The sequence below is a fragment of the Triticum urartu genome, chromosome 7 (genome assembly GCF_003073215.2).
Source record: "Triticum urartu cultivar G1812 chromosome 7, Tu2.1, whole genome shotgun sequence".
Classification (NCBI taxonomy): domain Eukaryota; kingdom Viridiplantae; phylum Streptophyta; class Magnoliopsida; order Poales; family Poaceae; genus Triticum; species Triticum urartu.
The window spans coordinates 322596174-322611473 of record NC_053028.1 but is presented as its reverse complement, the minus strand read 5'-3'; positions in this window follow the sequence as shown (position 1 = coordinate 322611473).

The window sequence follows — 15300 nt, the reverse complement described above, 5'->3', positions numbered from 1 at the left end:
AAACGCAACTCCGGACGAGCTCCTCCCGTCCGCCCTCAGTTTAAACGAGGCCAGACACTGGCCAAGCTCCTACCGTCCGCCCTCTATTTAAACGAGGCCAGACAACGGGCAAGAATCGCACTCCTCCACCGCTCCCCGATCTCCTCCTTCACCATTTTCTCCACTCTTCATATGGCTTCCGAGGAGCCGTTCTTTGGCATACTACCCGGCTGCGTGGCCCGCCGAGCCCTTCGGATATGAGTGAGGCTGCTCGGTGCTTCACCTACCTCACTTGGCCTGACGAAGCCAGTTGCCGCCCCAAGCCAGTGCGGGGTTCAGCAACTCGCCACTCTAGTTCATCTCGATGAGGAGTGGCAGTTGCTCCACGCCGGCACGGCGGTGAGCACAGCGGCACGGGCGTCATCGCTGCCGCGTCGTATCACGCTACTAGTGTCTGTGGCCGCGCATCCCATGTCTGCGATGGCCGCGCCTCCCGTGTCTGTGGGCGCTCCTGTAACACCCACGATGCGGCTATATCTCCCACATGTCGAGGCACGACTTAGAGGCATAACCGCATTGTGGTTTTGTCGCAAGAAGGGTCATCTTCACACAATCCCATGTAATGAACAAGATAGGGATAAAGAGAGTTGGCTTACAATCGCCACATCACACAATACTTAAATAAGTCATACATCATCCAAAATACACACACAGACAGACTACGGTCTAATCCAAATGAAAAGAAGATAAAACCCAAATGCTAGATCCCTGATCGTCCCAACTGGGCTCCACTAGTGATCATTAGGAAACGAAACATAGTAACGACCAAGGTCCTCATCGAACTCCCACTTGAGTTCGATAGCGTCACCTGCACTGGTATCATCGGCACCTGCAACTATTTTGGTAGTATCTGTGAGTCACGAGGACTTCACAATCTCAAAACCCATGAGATCAAGACTATTTAAGCTTAAGGGTAGGATGTGGTAATGAGGTGGAGTTGCAGCAAGCACTAAGCAAATCTGGTGGCTAATATATGATAATAAGAGTAAGATGAGAAGCTACGCAATGGTTGTGAAGCTAGAAGTGATCAAGAAGTGATCCTGAACTACTTACGTTCAAACATAACCCAAACCGTGTTCACTTCCCGGACTCCGCCGAAAAAAGACCATCACGGCTACACACGCGGTTGATGCATTTTAATTAAGTCAAGTGTCAAGTTCTCTACAATCAGATATTAACAAATTCCCATCTGCCACATGACCGCGGGCACGGCTCTCGAAAGTTTATACCCTGCAGGGTGTCCCAACTTAGCCCATCACAAGCTCTCATGATCAATGACGGATATTCCTTCTCCTGTAAAGACCCGATCAATCTCGGAATCCCGGTTACAAGACATTTCGACAATGGTAAAACAAGACCGGCAAGACCGCCCGATGTGCCAACAAATCTCGATAGGAGTCGCACATATCTTATTCTCAGGGCACACCGGATGGGCCAGATGTTGGGTTGGCCGAGACCCTGGTTGCCCAGGGGGCGCCGGACATCACCCAGTTCGGACCAACACTCAGAGGAGCACTGGCCCCGTGGGGGGGGGGGGGGGGTAAAAAAAGATGACCCTCGGGTTTGCAACTCCCAAGGGGAAAAGGCTTAGGTTGTTAGGCAAATGTAAAACCAAGGTTGGGCCTTGCTGGAGGAGTTTTATTCAAAGCAAATTGTCAAGGGGGTCCCATAACCCCAACCGCGTAAGAAATGCAAAATCAAGGAACATAACACCGGTCTGACAGAAACTAGGGTGGCAAGAGTGGAACAAAACACCGAGAAAAAGGCCAAGCCTTCCATCCTTTGCCAAGTATATAGATGCATTAATTAAAATAGGTGATATTGTGATATCCCTACATATCCATGTTCCAACATGGAACAACCTGCTCTGCACTTGCAACTAGCAACACTATAAGAGGGGCTGAGCAAAAGCGGTAACATAGCCAAACAACGGTTTGCTAGGAAGGTGGGTTAGAGGCTTAACATGACAATATGGCAGGCACGATAAACAAGTGGTAGGTGGCGCGACATAGCGATAGAACGAACAACTAGCAAACAAAGATAGAAGTGATATCGAGGTTAATGGCCATCTTGCCTAAGATCTTGCAAGGAAGAAGAACGAGTCCGTGAAGACGACAAACAGACGTAGTCGAACGAATCCTCACAACTCCGAAATGAAACCGAAGCTAACGAGAGAAGCAAACCGGAAAGAAGCAAGCAACATGGTAAACCAGCAAGCATAGGCATGGCATGGTGCACAACCAAGTATGATGCATGTCCGGTTTAATGAGGCATGGCATGGAAAAATGCAACAAACAACACTACAAGTTAAGTGGAGCTCAATATAGAATGAGTTGCATATCGACGAGACACCACATTCATTTATTTAGTTCACTCCCGGTAAGGTACTCAACAATATTAAATGTTGTTAAACATGGCAAGAGGTGAAGCATATGTAAACTATACATCTAGGCAAGTTTAAATGAGGCGGGAACAACAAACAACAAGTCCGGAAAATCCCCATGTGCATATTTTTGATATGGTACTGTTCTGCCCTATACACAATTTTAGAGTTGTTAAACATGCAAAGTAAGTGCACCATGTTAAACTATGCATTTTCCACCCCATTTACATATAAAGTTTATTTAAATTCGAGCTACGGTTAATTAGTTATGAATTAAATCATTTTAACATGACAATTATGCGAATTATAAGCAAACATCATCTTAACCATTTTTAACATGGATGAAAGTTAGATATTATTAATCTACACGTAAATCTAAGCATTTTACATATACAATGTTTTTACATATGATGCACGGATGATTGATTATTATATGCATGAACATGAGGGACTATTCTGTAAAACTAGCACTCTCTGGAAAAGTTGCTAAATCATTCCGTGGGAAAAAACACGAATCGGGCCGAATCTGGCAGGCTGGCCCAATAGTAATAAAAGAAGGAGGGGCGCTGGGGTCAGCTCACCCATGGGCTTCAGCCCGTTAGTGATGCTGGGCAACAGGAGCTTGCGGCTGGGCTGGATCTGGGCTGGAGGAGGCTGGGTCGCGGACGCGAAGCAGCCGCAGCGGGTCAACGCGGGACGAGCAGGCTCGCTCGATCCGTTCGAGCGGGATGTAGGCGGCGGCGCTGAAACACAAAGCATGTCGGGGTTCTGGAACGACACCTATGGGATCCCTTGATGGAATCCCTTCTACGGTTGCGGGGCGTGGGGCTGCGCAAAGAGCGGGTCTAGAAGATCAACTCGGTGGGATTTTTACCCAGGTTCGGGCCGCAAGCGATGCGTAAAACCCTAGTCCTGCTTTGTGTGTATTTAGTGTTCTTGAGTTCTTGAACTAGCTGCGGTGCATGCCCAGTCCAAAAAGTCTGAATCCCTCCACCATACGCCTTGGGCCTCCTTTTATATGTCAAAGGGGTTGCCACAGTGGCACACAGGAGGTGGAAAGTATGTACAATGTACAAGTTTATCTCATGACATCCCAGGACAAACTCATTTAATGCGCCGCCTATGTGTCCTCTTGCTTTATCGGGATGGTAAAGGAGCTCGTCCCGTCCATCGCCTCCTCGCCTTGCTTCGACGCGCGTCCAAGGTGACGAGGCATGCAGCGCCACACTGGCTGGCTGCTGAGCTGGTGTGGTGGCAGGGTCTTCACGAAGATCTGCATGCCACCACGCAGGTACTTGGCTGGTTGGCCTAGAAGCTGCATGCTGCCACGCAAGTGTGTGCCTAGTTGGTAGGCTGGTCGCCATGTCGGAACGGGCGCGGTGAAGCGAAGCTTTGGTAAGTGCGGGCCTGGCTTTGGCTCCGTAGATGCCCCCGACAAGGCCCTTGCCGGGATCTCCTGGGTGTCCCCGGAAAGGGTCTTGCTGGGGGCTTGTGAGCATCCCCGGCAAGGGTTTTGCCGGGGGTCTTCGGTCGTCCTCGACAAGATCTTGGCGGGGGTCTTCGTCTTATGGTTCTCATCTAGGCTCGCAGGCCTTTGGTTTTCACCAAGATCTGCATGTCACCATGCAGGGCACTCCCGAGTCTTGGTCTTGACGCTGTCAACAGCGTTATGACTCTCAGGCTCAAGGGTGGCGGTCCTGCTGGTGTTGGGCAAGTCGCCCCGGCAAGGCTCTTGCCGGCGCCATGTAGGTCGTCTCGGCAATGCTCTTGCCGGGGGAAGCCCATCTTGTCTCTTCCCTCTTTATGATTCTAGCTTGGGTGCTGCCTCAGCAGCCTTATATCTTTGCTCCCTCTGCGCTACCGAGCCCGGCCGCAGGTGTGGCTATGACTGCCCTGCACAAGTAAAGGGGTACAGAAGGGCCCCTACTTTTGTACATCGACAGGAGTCCCCGGGCCAGGGCCACACAAAAGCACGGAGCGTTGTTGGGCCAGGCCCAGAACAGTGCGTGGGCATGCGTGGCAGAGTTTTTACTGCGATAACTCTTTCGCCAGTTGCGCTTCCCCACGACCCGCATTGAGTTTGCGATGTGGGGGTCGTGCGTGGGATGACCGCAGCATGCTTGCGTCACCCTAATACGTCTCCAATGTATCTATAATTTTTGATTGTTCCATGCTATTATATTATCTATTTTGGATGTTTAATGGGCTTTAATATGCTCTTTTATATTATTTTTGGGACTAACCTATTAACCAGAGGCCCAGTGCGAGTTTCTATTTTTTTGCCTATTTTAGTGTTTCACAGAAAAGGAATACCAAACGGAATGATCTTTCTTGGACATTCGACCGAAAGCAAACAAGGAGACTTGGAGTGGAAGTATGGAACTCCATGAGGTGGCCACGAGGCAGCAGGGCGTGCCCAGGGGCGGTAGGCGCACCCCCACCCTCGTGGGCCCCATGGAGCTCCACCGACGTACTTCTTTCGCCTATATATACCCTTATACCCTCGAAACATCAGGGGGAGCCACGAAACCACTTTTCCACCGCCGCAACCTTCTGTACCCGTTAGATCCCATCTTGGGGCCTTTTCCGGCGATCTGTCGGAGGGGGAATCGATCACAGAGGGCTTCTACATCAACACCATAGCCTCTCCGATGAAGCATGGGTAGTTTACCACAGACCTTCGGGTCCATAGTTATTAGCTAGATGGCTTCTTCTCTCTCTTTGATCTTCAATACAAAATTCTCCTCGACGTTCTTAGAGATCTATTCAATGTAATACTCTTTTGTGGTGTGTTTGCCGAGATCCGATGAATTGTGGGTTTATGAACTTGATTATCTATGAATATTATTTGGTTCTTCTATGAATTCTTATATGCATGATTTGATATCTTTGCAAGTCTCTTCGAATTATCGGTTTAGTTTGGCCTACTAGATTGATCTTTCTTGCAATGGGAGAAGTGCTTAGCTTTGGGTTCAATCTTGCGGTGTCCTTTCCCAGTGATAGTAGGGGCAGCAAGGCACGTATTGTATTGTTGCCATCGAGGATAAAAAGATGGGGTTTATGTCATATTGCTTGAGTTTATCCCTCTACATCATGTCATCTTGCTTAATGTGTTACTCTGTTCTTATGAACTTAATACTCTAGATGCATGCTGGATAGCGGTCGATGTGTGGAGTAATAGTAGTAGATGCAAAATCGTTTCGATCTACTTGACATGGATGTGATGCCTATATTCATGATCATTTCCTTAGATATATTCATAACTATGCACTTTTCTATCAATTGCTCGGCAGTAATTTGTTCACCCACCGTAATACATGCTATCATGAGAGAAGCCACTAGTGAAACCTATGGCCCCCGGGTCTCTTTCTTATTATAATACATCTCTTTTATTATCGCATCTCGTTTACTATTTTGCAATCTTTACTTTCCAATCTATACAAAAAAATATCAAAAATATTTATCTTACTATCTCTATCAGATCTCACTTTCGCAAGTGACTATGAAGGGATTGGCAACCCCTTTATCGCGTTGGTTGCGAGGTTCTTGATTGTTTGTGCAGGTACTAGGTGAGTTGTGGCTTGTCTCCTACTGGATTGATACCTTGGTTCTCAAAAACTGAGGGAAACACTTACACTACTTTGCTGCCTCACCCTTTCCTCTTCAAGGGAAAACCAACGCATGCTCAAGAGGTAGCAAGAAGGATTTATGGCGCCAATGTCGGGGAGATCTACGCCAATTCAAGACATACCAAGTACCCATCATAAACTCTTCTCCCTTGCATTACATTATCTGCCATTCGCCTCTCCTTTTCCTCTCCCCCACTTCACCTTTGCCGTTTTATTTTCCCCTCTTCCGTTCATCTATTTTTGCTTGCGTCTTGTGCGTCCGTGTGCTAGATCGTTTGTTTCGCCTTCATAGCTAGTTCTTCTATCATTGTTAATACTCCTGATAATGAAGTTCTTAATTTTAAACAAAGGGAGGGAGAAAACCTAAAAGATGCTTGGTATATAATTTGCAATGCTCAAAATAGATCTACTAAAAAGCAATCTACTTCCGTTCTTCTTCGCAATTTTTACGTAGGCATCACTCCTTGGTATAGATATGTTCTTGACACCATTACTGGAGGGAATTTCTTTTGAAGCCATACTTTTGATTCTTATAATGCTATGGTAGATTTGTTAGGCCCACCACCTCTTTTGGTCAATGGAACTATTTTAATTTTGGAACATGTGATGCAAAGGCTTGATATTGTTGAAAATAAAATGCCATTGTAGAGTTAATTGAAAATTTGGATAAAAATATCCACAACCAAATTACTCAATATGGATGTAAGGTAAGAGTTACTCTGAAAAATCTTAAGGAAAAGAAACCCGTAGTTAATGAGAAGATAGATCAAGATTCGAGTAGAATTGATAAACTCGAAGATATTATTACCAACTTGGGGTCCGCTTTCTCTGCCGTTAAAAATACCTCAAATCCTCCTCCTACCAAAGTTGCCAAGTTTATCTATGTTCCTAAAAATAAGGGTGAATCTTATAGTAAGGAAAATGAAGACCTCAAATCAATAAGTGTTCACCCCAACTTTTTATATATCATTAAGGAACCTTTTGCTACAAATAAATTTCTTGATTTCCTACCTAGGAGTTTGATCATTAGCAAAAAAAAAGAACCTCCTAAGGGTTATACGTGTTCAATTGAAGAATTGCATACCAAAGATGACAATACCTAGATCTATTCTTGCTTTTATGCCTAGCTAGGGGCGTTAAACGATAGCGCTTGTTGGGAGGCAACCCAATTTTATTTTTGTTCTTTACTTTTTGTTCCTGTTTAGTAATAAATAATTTATCTAGCCTCTGTTATGATTGTGTTTTTTATGTTTTAATTAGTGTTTGTGCCAAGTAAAGCCTTTAGGATCTTCTTAGGTGATTGTTGTTTGATCTTGCTGATAAAAACATAAAGTATGCACTCATGAAAATAATTTTCATTTTTACCAAAGAGCGATAAAATACCAATTCCAACTACAGTAGATCAATATACAAATTTTCCTGGTCGTTCTAATTTCTCAGAATTTTTGGAGTGGCAGAAGTATTCGGAACCTTCAGATTGCTACAGACTGTTCTGTTTTTGACAGATTCTATTTTTCGCGTGTTGTTTGCTTATTTTGATGAATCTATGGCTAGTATCGGGGGGTATGAACCATAGAGAAGTTGGAATACAGTAGGTTTAACACAAATATAAATAAGTAAAGAGTTAATTACGGTACCTTAAAGTGGTGGTTTATTTTCTTATACTAACGAAGCTCACGAGATTTTCTGTTGAGTTTTGTGTTGTGAAGTTTTCAAGTTTTTGGGTAAAGATTTGAAGGATTTTGGAACAAGGAGTGGCAAGAGCCTAAGCTTGGGGATGCCTAAGGCACCCCAAGGTAAAATTCAAGGACAACCAAAAGCCTAAGCTTGGGGATGCCCCGGAAGGTATCCCCTCTTTCGTCTTCGTCTATCGATAACTTTACGTGAGGCTATATTTTTATTCACCACATGATATATGTTTTGCTTGTAGCGTCTTGTATGATTTGAGTCTTTGCCTTTTAGTTTACCACAATCATCGTTGTTGTACACACCTTTTGGGAGAGACACCCATGAATCGGAATTTATTAGAATACTCTTTGTGCTTCACTTATATCTTTTGAGCTATACAATTTAGCTCTAGTGCTTCACTTATATCTTTTTAGAGCACGATGGTGGTTTTATTTTATATAAATTATTGATATCTCATGCTTCACTTATATTATTTTGAGAGTCTTTTAGAAAAGCATGGTAATTTGCTTTGGTTATAAAATTAGTCCTAATATGATGGGCATCCAAGATGGGTATAAAAAAAACTTTCATATAAAGTGCGTTGAATAGTAGGAGAAGTTTGATACTTGATGATTGTTTTGAGACATGAGGATGGTGATATTAGAGTCATGATTGTTGAGTAATTTTGAATTTGAGAAATACTTGTGTTGAGGTCTGCAAGTCCCGTAGCCTGCACGTATGGTAACCGTTGTGTAACAAATTTGAAGCACGAGGTATTTCTTTGATTATCTTCCTTATGAGTAGCGGTCGGGGACGAGCGACGGTCTTTTCCTACCAATCTATCCCCCTAGGAGCATGTGCGTAGTGCTTGGTTTTTGATGACTTGTAGATTTTTGCAATAAGTATGTGAGTTCTTTATGACTAATGTTGAGTCCATGGATTATACGCACTCTCACCATTCCACCATTGCTAGCCTCTCTAGTACCGCGCAACTTTCGCCAGTACCATAAACCCACCATTTACCTTCCTCAAAAGAGCCACCATACCTACCTATTATGGCATTTCCATAGCCATTCCGAGATATATTGCCATGCAACGGTCCACCGTTCCATTTATTATGACACGCTCCATCATTGTCATATTGCCTTGCATGATCATGTAGTTGACATCGTATTTGTGGCAAAGCCACCGTTCATAATTCTTTCATACATGTCACTCTTGGTTCATTGCATATCCTGGTACACCGCCGGAGGCATTCATATAGAGTCATCTTTTGTTCTAGTATCGAGTTGTAATCATTGAGTTGTAAATAAATAGAAGTGTGATGATCATCATTTTCTAGAGCATTGTCCCAAGTGAGGAATATAAAAAAAGAGGAAAGGCCATAAAAAGGGAAAGGCCCAAAAAAGGAAAAAAATGAGAGAAAAAGAGAGAAGGGACAATGTTACTATCCTTTGCCACACTTGTGCTTCAAAGTAGCACCATGATCTTCATAGTAGAGAGTCTCTCATGTTATCACTTTCATATACTAGTGGGAATTTTTAATTATAGAACTTGGATTGTATATTCCAACAATGGGCCTCCTCAAGTGCCCTAGGTATTTGTGAGCAAGCAAGTTGGATGCACACCCACTAGTTTCTTTTGTTGAGATTTCATACATTTATATCTCTAGTGCATCTGTTGCATGGCAATCCCTACTCCTTGCATTAACATCAATCGGTGGGAATCTCCATAGCCCATTGATTAGCCTTGTTGATGTGAGACTTTCTCCCTTTTTGTCTTCTCCACATAAACCCCCTCATTATATTCTATTCCACCTATAGTGCTATGTCCATGGCTCGCGCTCATATATTGCGTGAAAGTTTATAGGTTTGAGATCACTAAAGTATGAAACAATTGCTTGGCTTGTCATCGGGGTTGTGCATGATGATAGCATTCTTGTGTGACGAAAATGAAACATGAATAAACCATATGATTTTGTAGGGATGAACTTTCTTTGGCCATGTTATTTTGAGAAGACAAAATTGCTTAGTTAGTATGCTTGAAGTATTATCATTTTTATGTCATTATGAACTTTTGTCTTGAATCTTTCGGATCTGAATATTCATACCACAATTAAGAAGAATTACATTAAAATTATGCCAAGTAGCACTCCGGATCAAAAATTCTGTTTTTATCATTTACCTACTCGAGGACGAGCAGGAATTAAGCTTGGGGACGCTTGATACGTCTCCAACGTATCTATAATTTTTGATTGCTCCATGCTATATTATCTATTGTTTTGGACATTATTGGGCTTTATTATCAACTTTTATATTATTTTTGGGACTAACCTGTTAACCGGAGGCCCAACCCAGAATTGTTGTTTTTTGCCTGTTTTAGGGTTTCGAAGAAAAGGAATATCAAACGGAGTCCAAACGGAATGAAACCTTCGGGAACGTGATTTTCTCACCGAATAAAACTCAGGAGACTTGGACCCTACGTCAAGCCAGCTAACAGGAGCCCACGAGGTAGGGGGTGCGCCTACCCCCCCCCCCCCAGGCGCGCCCTCCACCCTCGTGGGGCCCCTGTTGCTCCACCGACGTACTTCTTCCTCCTATATATATCCACGTACCCCCAAACGATCAGAAGAGGAGCCAAAACCCTAATTCCAACGCTGTAACGTTCTGTATCCACGAGATCCCATCTTGGGGCCTGTTCCGGAGCTCCACTGGAGGGGGCATTGATCACGGAGGGCTTCTACATCAACACCATAGCCGCTTCGATGAAGTGTGAGTAGTCTACTTCAGACCTACGGGTCCATAGTTAGTAGCTAGATGGCTTCTTCTCTCTTTTTGGATCTCAATACAATGTTCTCCCCCTCTCTTGTGGATATATATTCGATGTAATCTTCTTTTTGCGGTGTGTTTGTTGAGACCAATGAATTGTGGGTTTATGATCAAGTCTATCTATGAATAATATTTGAATCTTCTCTGAATTCTTTTATGTATGATTGGTTATCTTTGCAAGTCTCTTCGAATTATTAGTTTGGTTTGGCCTACTAGATTGATCTTTCTTGCAATGGGAGAAGTACTTAGCTTTGGGTTCAATCTTGCGGTGTCCTTTTCCCGGTGACAGTAAGGGCAGCAAGGCACGTATTGTATTGTTGCTATCGAGGATAACAAGATGGGGTTTTCTTCATATTGCATGAGTCTATCCCTCTACATCATGTCATCTTTCTTAAGAAGTTACTCTGTTTTTAACTTAATACTCTAGATTCATGTTGGATAGCGGTCGATGAGTGGAGTAATAGTAGTAGATGCAGGCAGGAGTCGGTCTACTTGTCTCGGATGTGATGCCTATATACATGATCATACCTAGATATTCTCATAACTATGCTCAATTCTGTCAATTGCTCAATAGTAATTTGTTCACCCACCGTAGAATACTTATGCTCTCGAGAGAAGCCACTGGTGAAACCTATGGCCCCCGGGTCTATCTTTATCATATCAATCTCCTACTACTTAGTTATTTACTTTGCTATTTACTTTGCTTTTATTTTACTTTGCATCTTTATCATAAAAACAGCAAAAATATTATCTTATCATATCTATCAGATCTCACTCTCGTAAGTGGCCCTATAGGGATTGACAACCCCTATTTGCGTTGGTTGCGAGGATTTATTTGTTTTGTGCAGGTACGAAGGACTCGCGCGTAGCCTCCTACTGGATTGATACCTTGGTTCTCAAAAACTGAGGGAAATACTTACGCTACTTTGCTGCATCATCCCTTCCTCTTCGGGGAAAACCAACGCAGTGCTAAAAGAGGTAGCAACAGGTAGATGTATATGTGGACTCAGATTGGTGGTGGACAGGCAGATCTATATGTGGACTCGGATTGGTGGTGGACAGGCAGATGTATATGTGGACTCGGATTGGTGGTGGACAGGCGAATGTATATGGCAGCGGTAAGGAATATGTTGGTGGTGGTGGTATGTGGTAGGAATGATGACAATGGTGCTGCGACAGCGCGACAACTTGTGAACAGAACTCGAAACTCTAAAGGAAACTAGACGCTAAGACCTGCAACTAGACACGACGATGCAACCACAAATTCAACAATGCAAAACCCTAAAAAGATTATGCAAATGCTCAGATTGGTTCGGATATGATGACCTAACCCTAACTTTTTCTTGGCTTTTTCATGGACTATAGGTATGAAGAACAGACTCGATCTAAACTATGAAAAACTATAAAATCTCATCGAGCAACCTGGAAATCTGATACCACTTGATAGAGGCAAAGGTGTCCCGTCTTTCGATGAGATGGTGGCTATCGTTTTCGAGGAAGTTGACTTTGACGATCCGACTACGAATGTGCGAGGACGTCGCTCCTTAGCAATCGGTAAAGCAACTCCGAGAGGTTATTGACCACGCCGGAGCATGATCAACCTGACCAAGAAGGTCTGTTTCCTGCAGGCAAACGAAGATCAAGCAAGAAACTGAGATTGCAATCTGGATATTGTGAATATAAGATGAAAGCTTTATTGATCAAGGTGGGGTTCTGTGACGCCTTGGTCTGGTCGTTGAACACAAACGAAGTAAGCGAACTTGCAGCTATGCCGAACTTTTAATCTAAACAAAACCCCAAAGTCTAAACGATGCCCTAAGGGCTGTATATATGGAGGAGAGAGGGGGAATTTCGTGGCCCTTGGTGGAGGGGTCCGAAACCAACCCTAACTCTTGTTTCCCCACACATACAGACTCTAAAAACAGCCTATACTTATGTATTTCGAAAATATATGGGCCTGGCCCAATAATAAGGTGACGCAGCACCTAGAATAGCCTCTGGACGAAATTTATGAAGTGGCATCTTGTATATTTTGTCCAAGGCTTCATGCACTCCTTGTGGTGGCTTCAAAGTCATGAAATCATCACTTGTAACTCTGTTCTTGATCCCCTTGCGCATGCCATCATCTCCATGCTTGAACTTTCTCCAAGGTTCATCTTTCTTGTCCAAGCTAGGCCCTTCATTTGTAAGCAAAACAAATGTACCTAATTTAGGCAGCATCATATTCTCATGAACATTAGAATCGTTACCAAGAAACGAAAGTACATGATAATTCAATTGGCGTGCGTGAGCTCTAGTAATTGGTCTAGTATGTATAGTAGCAGGGGTTGTGGGTGTAACAATGGTATTGATGTCCTCATCACCCGCCGAAGTTTCTGCCTTGGTAAAGGTTCTGAGTCGGAGGAAATAATAGTTACCTCTTCTTCGACTGCCTGGCTGGCCCCCGTGTCATCCTGGCAATAGTCAGTGTCAATAAGGTTGTTAAAAAATAGGCCAAGAGAGTCAAGGGCTACCTCCGACTCAGAGGTATCGTCCAGCTTAAGTAATTCAGAGGCAGTTGGTTTCTTCTTAGACTTCCTAACGGTATTTTTTACGGCTCTCGCAGCAGCTTTAGCCTTTTTGGCAGCCTCATGGTCATATTTGGCCTTCCAGAAATCAGATTTAGCCTGTGGAAGGATAATATGTTGAAGTTCATGCAATACTTAACTGCTGAGGGAAAAAGAAGTTAAAAGATTTACCTCTGGCGTTGGGTGTCGGTGTCAAAACTGGTGGATATCGGGTAGGGGGTCCCGAACTGTGCGTCTAAGATTGATGGTAATAGGAGACAGGGGACACAATGTTTACCCAAGTTCGAGCCCTCTCTATGGAGGTAATACCCTACGTCCTACTTGATTGATATTGATGAATATGGGTGTTACAAGAGTTGATCTACCACGAGATCAAGATGGCTAAACCCTAGAAGCCTAGCCTATATGACTATGGTGATGAATATATCCTTTCCGGACTATCCCCTCCGGTTTATATAGACATCGAGGGGATCTAGGGTTTACATAGAGTCGGTTACATAAGAAGGAATCTTCATAGTCGGTCGCCAAGCTTGCCTTCCGCGCCAAGGAGAGTCCAATCCAGACCCAGGTACAGTCTTCGGCCTTCATGTCTTCATAGCCCATCAGTCTAGCCCAATAGATAACAGGCCGGACGCCCGAGGACCCCTTAGTCCAGGACTCCCTCAGTAGCCCCTGAACCTGGCTTCAATGACGAGGAGTCCGGCGCGCATATTGTTTCCGGCATTGCAAGGCGGGTTCCTGAAAGCACAAGTGCTCCCTAGGTGGTTTTGATAATTGATGACAACATATCTCTTGTTGGACTAACATTTCTATCTAGCATGTTTCAGATAAGTTCAACAATGGAGTGGCATGGACTAAAGGTTGTGGGAACTCCTTCAAGATGCTAAGGACAAAGGATTGGCTAAAGCTTCAAGCTCAAGACTCTTCATTTTACATTTTAGTGATCCAAGATCACATTGAGTCCATAGGAAAAGCCAATACTATCAAGGAGGGATGAGGTGTTGCTTAATGAGCCTCTTGCTTCATGTGCTTAATGATATGCTCCAAAATCCTCTACTTTCCCACTTCCACATATGACCTAAACCCTAAGCCAAACTCGGTCCTACCGATTCTTCCTATCCGGCGCCACCGAGTTTCACTTGTCATAAGCCACTGCCAAACCCTAATCAGTTCGGTCTCACCGATGGGATCTCGGTCTCACCGAGATGGGCTTGCAAACTCTCTGTTACCCATTGCAATATTCTCGGTCCCACCGAGATATGCAATCGGTTCCACCGAGTTTGCTTGGCCAAATCTCAGTTTCACTTATTACCCAAATCGGTCCCACCGAGTTTGAGTAATCGGTCAAACCGAGTTTTGGATTTACCCTAACCCTAGCACATCGGTCCCACCGAGTTGATCCAGTCGGTCCCACCGAAATCTCTAACGGTCACTAGGTTTACATTTTCGGTCCGACCGAGTTTATTGATTCGGTCCCACCGAGATTGGAAAACTGTGTGTAAACGGTTGGATTTTGTGTGGAGGCTATATATACCCCTCCACCTCCTCTTCATTCGTGGAGAGAGCCATCAGAACGCACATACACCATTCCAACTCATATGTTCTGAGAGAGAACCACCTACTCATGTGTTGAGACCAAGATATTCCATTCCTACCATATGAATCTTGATCTCTAGCCTTCCCAAGTTGCTTTCCACTCAAATCTTCTTTCCACCAAATCCAAATCCTATGAGAGAGAGTTGAGTGTTGGGGAGACTATCATTTGAAGCACAAGAGCAAGGAGTTCATTACCTACACACCATTTGTTACTTCTTGGAGAGTGGTGTCTCCTAGATTGGCTAGGTGTCACTTGGGAGCCTCCGACAAGATTGTGGAGTTGAACCAAGGAGTTTGTAAGGGCAAGGAGATCGCCTACTTCGTGAAGATCTACCGCTAGTGAGGCAAGTCCTGTGTGGGCGATGGCCATGGTGGGATAGACAAGGTTGCTTCTTCGTGGACCCTTTGTGGGTGGTTGCTTCTTCGTGGACCCTTCGTGGGTGGAGCCCTGTGTGACTCGCGCAACCGTTACCCTTGGGTGGAGCCCTGTGTGGACTCGCGCAACCGTTACCCTTCGTGGGTTGAAGTCTCCATCAACGTGGATGTAGGATAGCACCACCTATCCGAACCACGGGAAAAACATCCGTGTC